Below are 13365 nucleotides of genomic sequence, written 5' to 3'. Positions count from 1 at the left end.
ACAGCGAGTAACAGCAGTGTAAAAACAAATGGAGGGGGAGAGGGGGGGTGTCAATTTAAATAGTCCGGTTAGCCATTTTATTAATTGTTCAGCAGACTTATGGCTTGGGGTTAGAAGCTGTTAAGGAGCCTTTTGGTCCTAGATTTGGCACTCCGGTCCGCTTGCCGTGCAGTAGCAGAGAGAACAGTCTATGACTTGGGTGACTGGAGTCTTTGACAATTTTTTGGGCGTTCCTCTGACACCGCCCAGTACATATGTCCTGGATGGCAGGAAGCTTGGCCCCAGTGATGTACTGGGCCGTACGCACTACCCTCTGTAGCGCCTTACGGTCAGATGCCGAGCAGTTGCCATACCAGCCGGTGATACAACCGGTCCGGATGCTCTCGATGGTGCAGTTGTAGAACTTTTTGAGGATCTGAGGACCCATGCCAAATCTTTTCAGTCTCTCCAGCATTCACCTGGAATGTTTTTCCAACAGTCAAGAAGGAGTTCCCACATATGCTGAGCACTTGTTGGCTGCTTTTCCTTCACTCTGCCGTCCGACTCATCCCAAACCATCTCAATTGGGTTGAGGTCGGGGGATTGTGGAGGCCAGGTCATCTGATGCAGCACTTCATCACTCTACTTCTGGGTAAAATAGCCCTTACACAGCCTGGAGGTGTGTTGGGTCATTGTCCTGTTGAAAAACAAATGATAGTCCCATTAAGCCCAAACCAGATGGGATGGCGTATTGCTGCAGAATGCTGTGGTAGCCATGCTGGATAAGTGTGCCTTGAATTCTAAATAAATCACAGACAGTGTCACCAGCAAAGCACCCCCACAATATAACACCTCCTCCTCCATGCTTTACGGTGGGAAATACACATGCAGAGATCATCCGTTCACCCACAGTGCGTCTCACAAAGACACGGCGGTTGGAACCAAAAATCTCCAATTTGGATTCCAGACCAAAGGAAACATTTCCACCGGTCTAATGTCCATTGTTCGTGTTTCTTGGCCCAAGCAGGTCTCTTCTTATTATTGGTGTCCTTTAGTAGTTGTTTCTTTGCAGCAAAGCGACTATGAAGGCCTGATTCACACAGTCCCCTCTGAACAGTTGATGTTGAGATGTGTCTGTGACTTGAACTCTTTGAAGCATTTATTTGGGCTGCAATTTCTGAGGCTGGTAACTCTAACTTATCCTCTGCTGCAGAGGTAACTCTGGGTCTTCCATTCCTGTGGCGGTCCTCATGAGAGCCAGTTTCATCGTAGCGCTTTATGGTTTTTGCGACTGCACTTGAAGAAACTTTCAAAGTTCTTTACATTTTCCCGTATTGACTGACCTTCATGTCTTAAAGTAATGATGGACTGTCGTTTCTCTTTGCTTATTTGAGTTGTTCTTGCCATAATATGGACTTGGTCTTTTACCAAATAGGGCTATCTTCTGTATACCCGACTACCTTTTCACAACACAACTGATTGGCTCAAACGCATTAAGAAGGAAAGAAATTCCACAAATTAACTTTTAACAAGGCACACCTGTTAATTGAAATGCATTCCAGGTGACTACCTCATGAAGCTCGTTGAGAGAATGCCAAGAGTGTGCAAAGCTGTCATCAAGGCAAAGGGTGGCTACTTTGAATAATCTTTTTTTGGTTACTACATGATTCCATATGTGTTATTTCATAGTTTTGATGTCTTCACTATTGTTCTATAATGTAAAAAATAGTACAAATAAAGAAAAACCCTTAAATGAGTAGGTGTGTCCAAACTTTTGACTGGTAGTGTATATTTGTATGTATTTAAAAATATATATATTTTCCTTCTTTATTATTTTCCCCCTAACCCTACCACCCCTCCCCTAATTGGAGTAAACTAATGGACAACAATACTTAGGCTTCTACTTCCAGCTTATACGTACTCAATACATTTTACGGTCAGAGTATATTTTACATTAGTTACCTTTTTTGTTTGTTTTCAGTCCTAACCTTCAGCTACCCTCAACCCCTCCCATCTCTGAAGACCATTCAGTTTGAATTTATAATTGCCATATATTTTTCCACTGTGCTGTGATGTTTCACAAAAGTTCTGAACCTTTCTATTCTCATAGTTTCTACAGATTGTAAATTAAAGAAAAGCATTTTTGCTAAGAGTATTATTATAGTATTGATCGACTGACTGTGACTTTTTAAATCACCCAGCAGCGCTATTTGCAGAGTTAGCTCCATGTAAGTGCTGCAATTCTTCCATTCTCCATTCCTGAACCAACGATCAAAAACAAGCTACATATGGGCAGTACCAAAACAAGTGATCTAATGATTCTGTCTCTTTGCAGCAAAATCTACAGAGCTGGGATGGTTGTATCCCCCATATATACATATATATATAACATTCTATTGGTTGCAAGAATTTTGTATAATGGAATCGGTACATCAAAAATCTCTTCCCAACTATTTTGCAATCTGTATGGTTGTAGCGGGTGATGTTGGACGGAATCAGGCGGAGGAGAGGAAATCACGGAATAAATTGTTTATTCAAATAAACAGAGGTACGCAGCAATGTGTAATACACACCAGTGCAGTAAAACGGCGCACTGGGGAAAACAAGGCAGACGGGTGAATATCCCGGCGATACACAATACAAATCTCGCTCCACCGAGCTACATATCCTCTACAATGAACAATCACACACAAAGACAAGGGGGCAGAGGGAACACTTATACAGGTACTGATGAGGTGATATGAACCAGGTGTCTGTAATAAACAAGACAAAACAAATGGAATGATGAGATGAGGAGCGGCAGTGGCTAGAAGGCCAGTGACGACGAACGCCGAAGCCTGCCCAAACAAGGAGAGGAGGCAGCCTCGGAGGAAGTTGTGACAATGGTGCAGCTGTCAATGTTTTGGTCCTTAAATTAAACTGTTAAACTTTTTTAATTATCACATTTTTCTTTAACCAATTTTTGTCTTTAATGGCGGGCCGACAGACAAGTTCCTTACCTTCTCCCTCTTCCACTTGCCTCCTCCATTTTTGCGGTAATGCTGCAATCAGTTGGTTGTAATTTTAGATAAAGCAGACATTTCCATATGCTGTATTTTTGTTAACTGCATGTGTGACATAACTCCAGCAGTCCTATTTATTATAAAATGTACAAAGGTTATACAGTTGTTTTATTTTTCTTAAAAAAGTAATTTTTTCTTTTTATCAATTAGTATATTTGAGTTTAACCATAATATTTGTTGTAATATTTGTTCTGTCTTTTCTGGTGGATCAAACTGAAATTACAACCAGCTTTCTCTAGCTTGTTTTAAAAATAGCAATATTTTCGAGATGATTTCATTGTCAAATAACCGAAAGTGAGAGGATGTAATCTGAATAAAGGGAAAAACACCATTCTAGAACACAGCATAAGCCATTCTTACTAATCTGCTAGAGAACCAGTTTGGATTTAAGTATAGTTTTTGTATGACTGAAGCCTTTAGTGAGAGGTCCAATGCTTTAATATTTAATCATTTCTGCCCACGAATTCATATTCTATAAATATATAAATAGGCCCGTTTAATTTGGTCTGGCTTGCCGTTCCAAATAAAGTTGAATCTTTTTTGCTCATATAATTAAAAAAACAAGTTGTTAGGTGTAGGCAGGGCCATAAGTAAATAGGTAAACTGGGATATGACTTAACATAACTTTAACCCATTGTACAAGTAAAATATTGAGGTCAATTCCGGTCACATAACGTTGAGTCTGACAAGTTTCTGTCAGTGACACCCTGACCTCACCCTGCCCTCACACTTGGCCTCCGCCTGCCCTCACCCTGGCCTCACCCCGGACTCACTCTGGCCTCACCCTGGTCTCACCCTAGCCTCACCCTGGACTCACTCTGCCCTCACCCTGGTCTCACCCTGGCCTCCCCTGGTTCACCCTGGCCCTCACCCTGGACTCACTCGCCCTCACCCTGACCTCACCCTGCCCTCACACTTGGCCTCCGCCTGCCCTCACCCTGGTCTCACCCTGGCCTCACCCCGGACTCACTCTGGCCTCACCCTGCCCTCACCCTAGCCTCACCCTGCCCTCACCCTGTCTTCAACCTGGCCTTCACCCTGGCCCTCACCCTGCCTTCACCCTGCCTTCACCCTGCCTTCACCCAGCCTCATCCAGCCCTGATGTATTTACTTGTTGTTGTTATGTCTGGACATAAGTTGCAGGCTGTGCAGTGAGAAGGTGAATGAAGGGTCAAGTCAGGTGTCAGGTGCCAGCTGCCAGGTGTCAGGTGTCAGGTGCCAAGTGTCAGGTGTCAGGTGTCAGGTGTCAGGTGCCAGGTCCCAGGTGCCAGGTGCCAGGTGACAGGTGCCAGGTGACAGTGCCAGGTGTCAGGTGTCAGGTGTTAGGCATCAGGTGCCAGGTGACAGGTGTCAGGTGCCAGGTGCCAGGTGCCAGGTGCCAGGTGCCAGGTGTCAGGTGCCAGGTGCTAGGCTCAGGTGCCAGGTGACAGGTGTCAGGTGTTAGGCATCAGGTGCCAGGTGCCAGGTGCCAGGTGCCAGGTGCCAGGTGCCAGGTGCCAGGTGCCAGGTTACAGGTGCCAGGTGTCCGGTGCCAGGTTGCAGGTTGCCAGGTGTCAGGTGCCAGGTGTCAGGTGACAGGTGCCAGGTGTCAGGTTACAGGTTTCAGGTGTCAGGTGCCAGGTGCCAGGTGCCAGGTGCCAGGTTTCAGGTGCTAGGTGTGTTTACTGCATTGATTCGCTTATCATGTTTCTGTGATATGGAGGTCATGAGGAAATCACTACAGTGATTAAATCATCTCCACCCTCTAAATTACAGTGCCTTCGGAAAGTATTCAGACCCTTGACTTTTTCAACATTTTGTTAAGTTACAGCCTTACTCTAAAATTGATTAAATCGTTTTTTTCCCCTCATCAATCTACACATAATACCCCATAATGACTAAGCAAAAACAGGTTTGTATACATTTTTGCAAATTTATATAATAAAACAATAGGAAATATCACATTTACATAAGTATTCAGACCCTTTACTCAGTCCTTTGTTGAAGCACATTTGGCAGCGATTACAGCCTCGGGTCTTCTTAGATATGACGCTACACGCTTGGCACACCTGCAGATCATCTCAAGCTCTGTCAGGTTGGATGGGGAACGTCGCTGCATAGCTATTTTCAGTTCTCTCCAGAGATGTTCGATCAGGTTCAAGTCCGGGCTCTGGCTGGACCACTCAAGGACTCCTGCGTTGTCTTGGCTGTGTGCTTAGGGTTGTTGTCCTGTAGGAAGATGAACCTTCACCCCAGTCTGAGGTCCTGAGCGCTCTGGAGCAGGTTTTCATCAAGGATCTCTCTGTACTTTGCTCCGTTCATCTTTGCCTCGATCCTGACTAGTCTCCCAGTCTCTGCCACTGAAAAACATCCTCACAGCATGATGCTGCCACCACCACGCTTCACCGTAGGGATGGTGCCAGGTTTCCTCCAGACGTGACACTTGGAATTCAGGCCAAAGAGTTCAATCTTGGTTTCATCAGACCAAAGAATCTTGTTTCTCATGGTCTGAGTCCTTTAGGTGCCTTTTGGCAAACTCCAAGCGGGCAGTCATGAGCCTTTTACTGTTCTTGGGACCTTGGTACCCTTCCCCAGATCTGTGCCTCGACACAATCCTGTCTCAGAGCTCTACAGACAATTCCTTCGACCTCATGGTTTGGTTTTTGTGTTGACATGCACTGTCAACAGTGGGACCTTATACTGTGTGGGGAAAAAGTATTTAGTCAGCCACCAATTGTGCATGTTCTCCCACTTAAAAAGATGAGAGAGGCCTGTAATTCCATCATAGGTACACGTCAACTATGACAGACAAATTGAGGGAAAAAAATCCAGAAAATCACATTGTAGGATTTTTTATGAATTTATTTGCAAATTATGGTGGAAAATAAGTATTTGGTCACCTACAAACAAGCAAGATTTCTGGCTCTCACAGACCTGTAACTTCTTCTTTAAGAGGCTCCTCTGTCCTCCACTCGTTACCTGTATTAATGGCACCTGTTTGAACTTGTTATCAGTATAAAAGACACCTGTCCACAACCTCAAACAGTCACACTCCAAACTCCACTATGGCCAAGACCAAAGAGCTGTCAAAGGACACCAGAAACAAAATTGTAGACCTGCACCAGGCTGGGAAGACTGAATCTGCAATAGGTAAGCAGCTTGGTTTGAAGAAATCAACTGTGGGAGCAATTATTAGGAAATGGAAGACATACAAGACCACTGATAATCTCCCCTCGATCTGGGGCTCCACGCAAGATCTCACCCCGTGGGGTCAAAATGATCACAAGAACGGTGAGCAAAAATCCCAGAACCACACGGGGGACCTAGTGAATGACCTGCAGAGAGATGGGACCAAAGTAACAAAGCCTACCATCAGTAACACACTACGCCGCCAGGGACTCAAATCCTGCAGTGCCAGACGTGTCCCCCTGCTTAAGCCAGTACATGTCCAGGCCCATCTGAAGTTTGCTAGAGTGCATTTGGATGATCCAGAAGAGGATTGGGAGAATGTCATATGGTCAGATGAAACCAAAATAGAACTTTTTGGTAAAAATTCAACTCGTCGTGTTTGGAGGACAAAGAATGCTGAGTTGCATCCAAAGAACACCATACCTACTGTGGAAACATCATGCTTTGGGGCTGTTTTTCTGCAAAGGGACCAGGACGACTGATCCGTGTAAAGGAAAGAATGAATGGGGCCATGTATCGTGAGATTTTGAGTGAAAACCTCCTTCCATCAGCAAAGGCATTGAAGATGAAACGTGGCTGGGTCTTTCAGCATGACAATGATCCCAAACACACCGCCCGGGCAACGAAGGAGTGGCTTCGTAAGAAGCATTTCAAGGTCCTGGAGTGGCCTAGCCAGTCTCCCCCATAGAAAATCTTTGGAGGGAGTTGAAAGTCTGTGTTGCCCAGCGACAGCCCCAAAACATCACTGCTCTAGAGGAGATCTACATGGAGGAATGGGCCAAAATACCAGCAACAGTGTGTGAAAACCTTGTGAAGACTTACAGAAAACGTTTGACCTGTGTCATTGCCAACAAAGGGTATATAACAAAGTATTGAGAAACTTTTGTTATTGACCAAATACTTATTTTCCACCATAATTTGCAAATAAATTCATTAAAAATCCTACAATGTGATTTTCTGGAGAAAAAAAAATCTCATTTTGTCTGTCATAGTTGACGTGTACCTATGATGAAAATTGCAGGCCTCTCTCATCTTTTTAAGTGGGAGAACTTGCACAATTGGTGGCTGACTAAATACTTTTTTTCCCCACTGTATAGACAGGTGTGTGCCTTTCCAAATCATGTCCAATCAATTGAATTTACAACAGGTGGACTCCAATCAAGTATAAACATCTCAAGGCTGATCAATGGAAACAGGATGCACCTGAGCTCAATTTCAAGTCTCATAGCAAAGGGTCTGAATAATTATGTAAATAAGGTATTTCTGTTTTTAATTTTGTATACATTTGCTAAAATTTCTAAAAACCTGTTTTCACTTTGTCATTGTGGGGTATTGTGTGTAGATTTATGAGAATTTCTTTTTTTTAAATCCATTTTAGAATAAGGCTGTAACGTAACAAAATGTGGAAAACGTCAAGGGGTCTGAATACTTTCCAAAGGCACTTTATCTCCACACTGTTCATCGCTCATGGAACAAATATCAAGGTTTTTCCCCGGTTAATTACCACCACAGGCAGGCAGGCAGCCACAGGTCTCTAGGTATTCCCTTTACTAAACTATATATTTATACTATTATACTCTTCCCTTTACTATAGTCTCTGTAGTTCATGTATGTCTGAACGTATCTGAAACTGTGTTTGTTTCCCTTCTTAGACAGAGCCTTCCTCCCTGTGGACCCTAGTCCACAAATACATGCAGGTGTGAACTACAATAGCTAGCAGCCATCCAGGTGTCATGTCACCTTTACGTAAAGTTATGTAAGCATTCTAGGTGTTAATTAACCGCTGCTTTAACATTTTTAGAAGGTTGCCATGGCAGCTTTCTCTCTATCTTCCTTGTTTTCTACCCCTCTTTCTCATTTTCTGTGTAACACTATTTTGCTCTGTCAATCCCCCTGTTTCTGTCTGTCACTCTCCCCTGTTTCTGTCTGTCTACCTCCCCTGTTTCTGTCTGTCAAATCCCCCTGTTTCTGTCTGTCAACCCCCCTGTTTCTGTCTGTCAATCCCCCCTGTTTCTGTCTGTCAACCCCCCCTGTTTCTGTCTGTCATTCCCCCCTGTTTCTGTCTGTCAAATCCCCCCTGTTTCTGTCTGTCAAATCCCCCCTGTTTCTGTCTGTCAAATCCCCACTTTTCTGTCTGTCAATCCCCCTGTTTCTGTCTGTCAAATCCCCCCTGTTTCTGTCTGTCAAATCCCCCCTTTTTCTGTCTGTCAATCCCCCCCTGTTTCTGTCTGTCAAATCCCCCTGTTTCTGTCTGTCAAATCCCCCCTGTTTCTGTCTGTCAATCCCCCCTGTTTCTGTCTGTCAAATCCCCCCTGTTTCTGTCTGTCAATCCCCCCTGTTTCTGTCTGTCAATCCCCCCTGTTTCTGTCTGTCAATCCCCCCTGTTTCTGTCTGTCAATCCCCCCTGTTTCTGTCTGTCAAATCCCCCTGTTTCTGTCTGTCAAATCCCCCCTGTTTCTGTCTGTCAAATCCCCCCTGTTTCTGTCTGTCAATCCCCCCTGTTTCTGTCTGTCAAATCCCCCTGTTTCTGTCTGTCAACCCCCCTGTTTCTGTCTGTCAATCCCTCCTGTTTCTGTCTGTCAATCCCCCCTGTTTCTGTCTGTCAATCCCCCCTGTTTCTGTCTGTCAATCCCCCCTGTTTCTGTCTGTCAAATCCCCCCTGTTTCTGTCTGTCAATCCCCACTGTTTCTGTCTGTCAATCCCCCCTGTTTCAGTCTGTCATTCCCCCCTGTTTCTGTCTGTCAAATCCCACATTTCTGTCTGTCAATCCCCCCTGTTTCTGTCTGTCAATCCCCCCTGTTTCTGTCTGTCAATCCCCCCTGTTTCTGTCTGTCAAATCCCCCCTGTTTCTGTCTGTCAAATCCCACATTTCTGTCTGTCAAATTCCCCCTGTTTCTGTCTGTCAATCCCCCTTTTCTGTCTGTCAAATCCCCCCTGTTTCTGTCTGTCAATCCCCCCTGTTTCTGTCTGTCAAATCCCTTCTGTTTCAGTCTGTCAACCCCCCTGTTTCTGTCTGTCAATCCCCCCTGTTTCTGTGTGTCAATCCCCCTGTTTCTGTCTGTCAATCCCCCCTGTTTCTGTCTATAAATCCCCCCTGTTTCTGTCTGTCTCTCTCCCCTGTTTCTGTCTGTCAATCCCCCCTGTTTCTGTCTGTCAATCCCCCCTGTTTCTGTCTGTCAATCCCCCCTGTTTCTGTCTGTCAATCCCCCCTGTTTCTGTCTGTCAATCCCCCCTGTTTCTGTCTGTCAATCCCCCCTGTTTCTGTCTGTCAAATCCCCTATTTCTGTCTGTCAATCCCCCCTGTTTCTGTCTGTCTCTCTCCCCCTCTCCTTCTCATTCTATTCCTCAGTATGAGTGAAAAGTAGTGCACTATATATGGTGAAAAGTAGTGCACTATATAGTATACTGTAGGGAATAGGGTGCCATTTGAGATAACCCTTTAGAGCTGAGCTACCATAGTACCTTCTCATTGCAGTGGCCTGCCTGTGTCAGTCTGTTTGGGTGGTCCTGACTGCAGAGCGTCAGCCCCATCCATCACACAGCAGATCATGCTGCAGAATCAGCCCAGTGGGCCATGGCCTGCAGGTGGCAGCAGCTGCAGTGCCACAGCCCCCAATGTGGACGGTGCCCATTTTAGGACATCCTCAGCCCCCACGCTTTACCCCTCCTTGAGTCAATCGTCATGTGTACCACTTAGCAGACACGTATCCTACGTGACTTACAGTACAGTGATTGCATGTATTTAGTATGTTTTTGACAATTGACTCAAGAAGGGGTGAGACGTGAGGCTGAGTGTGTCCTAAAATGTACACCATACAGGAGGACAGCATCTCAGTCAGCTCTCATCCATCTTGACTTGTTCTGTCCACTTCAATCTGCAGTAGTCCAACAGAACGGTCGGGAATCTAAACTGACTGGTATTTTCTGTTTCACGCCTGCTGATGTCAAAGCAGCCTGATTCAGTTGAGTTTGATATCCTGGTTCTGTTATTTACAGACCTGTCAATCACTACTCACTCAATACGAGTGTCCTTGAGTATCAGTGACAGAATTGCAGGATTGTGCAGGCTTGGCCCTAATTCATGTGCTCTCTGACACCTGGAGTTAGAAGGCAGAGGAAAATGCCAAAGGACTAGTCAGCCCTTCCCCTCTCTGAGAGGCCAACACTGTTTCTCCCTGTTACAGTATTCAGAGGACTGACTATTTGAATGTGATAGAATAATACCATATTATCCATGTCTGGTATCTATCTGAAACGTGTTCACTGAGGATAAAGCTGGTGCTATCTACATGGATGTATGATCTTGTGTGGTTACTTGTATCTGTACAGGGTGAACTCTGAATTACTATATGCAAAAAGGTTGTATGGTCCGCTCAGGAATTCTGTCTGATTTACACTGGTCTCATCCCCCACACAAACATTTAAATGCTGTGACACCCCGTGGAGATTGGGCCTTGGTGGTCAGGTTACTCTGTAAACTTGGTATCGTTTGATTGGTCAACGGGGGGTTGGTCTTGGGTTGAAAGGTCACACCTTCAGATGCTATAAATGGAATGAAATGCCTTTGATCTCTCTCTTATCCTGTATCCAGTCTATGGAGGAAGGTTGTATGATCTCTCTTATCCTGTATCCAGTCCATGGAGGAAGATTGTATGATCTCTCTTATCCTGTATCCAGTCCATGGAGAAAGGTTGTACGATCAATTCTCATTTCCTAGACTTCTGGCCTAGTAAGCAACTCTTTGTTCATGCTTTGTGTTGTCAGTTAATCTTGGGATCTATGTGCTTGGACTAATACCATTGAATGTTTGTTAATGCTTGTAACTTAAGCTTTATGCCTTGTATGTGAATGCATTCATTGTACAATGATAATTACATATCTGCCTTTAATATAGACCATTCTCAGACCAATTAGTCTTCGTCAACTCATTGCCTAATGCTTGCTTGTGTATTTTAATAATCTTTATGAAGTCAGATAAACTTTTTATTAGGCTAATTGCTTGGTCTTATTACGAGTCGCACATGAGGTATATATATATAGACTGTACATACACACGCTAAATATTACTGTCCACTACAATTTCATTCCGTTCCATCGTTCACAACAACGATTGTATCCCTAACAGCCACAATTTGTTCCCTCGCCAGATCCCTTCAATGTTTGCAGATCGGTAGAGTGTCAAGCAACATGGTGGAAGCTCCACCACGTCTATCCTGACCCCATACTGTAGATCTGCAAACATTAAGGGCCCAAGGAGAAGGGGTACGGGAGCGAATCGTTTCCAGCACGGTTCCAGGAACGACGGTTGATGCAGTGTGAAAAGGCCAAGATTATTAAAACCCTGTAGATTCATTATAGGAATGGTGAAGCTATGCAAAGATACTTAACCATTCTGAACCCTCTACGGCTGCTGCAAAAGGACCAATCAGCTCCAAGCACCAACCTGGAAAAGGAATGTGTGCATTTGTTTGATCTTCCTCAGTGCACCAGGTGGGCGGAGTTTGCGCTTTAGGTCTCAAACCCGGGGCGAGGTAAAACGAATGGACGTAATAACACTAGCCCAATACAGCGGGGAAAGACGGCGTTTCAGTCACAGCGACAAGGGAAGGAAGAGGAGGTTCATGTGAAACAGGCTCAATTTGTTGGATTAAAAATACATGATTCCCCTCTCCAGCCTCACTCCTGCCGTCGGTTGGTTGACGAATGGCTTAATAAAATGAAATGTTCTCTGTGAAATATATAATGGGGTAGGTTATCAAAAATGTAAAAGAGGTAGCGCGACATCATAAAAGAGGAGCGTTATTTGAAGAGGGAGATTGTGTCCTTGTGAGTGATGGTATCTCAGGCCTGGGTGAGCCTCTGTGGCTGCACACAGTATAATCACAGTTAGGGTGGATGGAGAGATGAGGTTTAAGCCCAAACAGACACACTGGAAGACGTATAACAGTAAACCACATCACTGCAAGAAGTCAGCGATAGACTACAAGGAGGTGTTAGGACAATAGGTTTCAACTTGTATTGTCACCTGAAATCCACACCCGTCACCGTTGCGCATTCCGTTTGCCAACAATGCTTTGACATAAGGCACCAAAGTCAAGTGATTGTTGCGCCCGCCAGTATTGTAACTTGTTAACCATGTTTCTACCATGTATCAAGCTGCCCATTTAAAGGTACATGCTCTAGCAATGTGAAATATATTATTAGAATAACAATCGACTTGAAGTTAAGGCACAAGTTATTGAAGTGTGGGTTTATGTGAACCGGTGTTTATGGTGTTATGGGATGTCCATGTGAAATTATGCATTTATGGTAGAAATGTATTGTGGGCTATCATGATGGAACATTCCTAGCTAAAGGGTTCCTGGAAAGAGTACTTAGGTGGTCAGTTGGCCTTTGCCTGGTGGGAGAGCAGGCTAGGTATGTAATCGGTTGGCTACAGTAGAGCCATGCCTGAGTTTTGTTATAGGCAACGAGTTGTTGTTTGAATAGTTTATACTGAGAATATCTTTGATATAGTCAAGTCTTTATGTCAACATCCCTTTTGTTATTTTCTGTACAAAGTTAATTGGCTAATTATTCCTGCACCTGTTTAGCTTGTAAATAAAAACCTCTAAGAGAGGTGAGTACCAGAACATCTTGTCTGTCTCATTATTGTCCGATCCGCTGCCTCAGCTTCTGCTTCACAAACACAGTCACACACACACAGTCACACACACACACAGTCACACAAACACAGTCACACAAACACAGTCACACAAACACAGTCACACAAGCACAGTCACATACACACAGTCACACAAACACAGTCACACAAACACAGTCACACAAACACAGTCACACACACACAGTCACACAAACACAGTCACACAAACACAGTCACACACACACAGTCACACAAACACAGTCACACAAACACAGTCACACAAACACAGTCACACAGTCACACACACACAGTCACACACACACAGTCACACAAACACAGTCACACACACACAGTCCACAAACACAGTCACACACACACAGTCACACACACACAGTCACACACACAGTCACACACACACAGTCACACACACACAGTCACACAAACACCTATCAGAACTTTGAAATATATTTGTAAAACAGTACACAGTCAGCTTGCTAACTGTAGTATGTTGCT

General features: G+C 44.5%; 1 long non-coding RNA gene across 1 annotated transcript; it reads left to right on the top strand.

Moving 5' to 3' along the window:
- Positions 1-10859: 10859 nt before the first annotated feature.
- On the top strand, positions 10860-12841 carry LOC121531263. The gene is made up of 2 exons (XR_005994106.2): positions 10860-10899; positions 11357-12841. It is a non-coding gene; the product is annotated as an uncharacterized LOC121531263 (long non-coding RNA).
- The last annotated feature ends 524 nt before the right edge of the window (positions 12842-13365 follow it).

Source organism: Coregonus clupeaformis, unplaced genomic scaffold (assembly GCF_020615455.1).
Source record: "Coregonus clupeaformis isolate EN_2021a unplaced genomic scaffold, ASM2061545v1 scaf0361, whole genome shotgun sequence".
NCBI lineage: Eukaryota > Metazoa > Chordata > Actinopteri > Salmoniformes > Salmonidae > Coregonus > Coregonus clupeaformis.
This window is presented reverse-complemented; position numbering and strand designations above follow the sequence as displayed.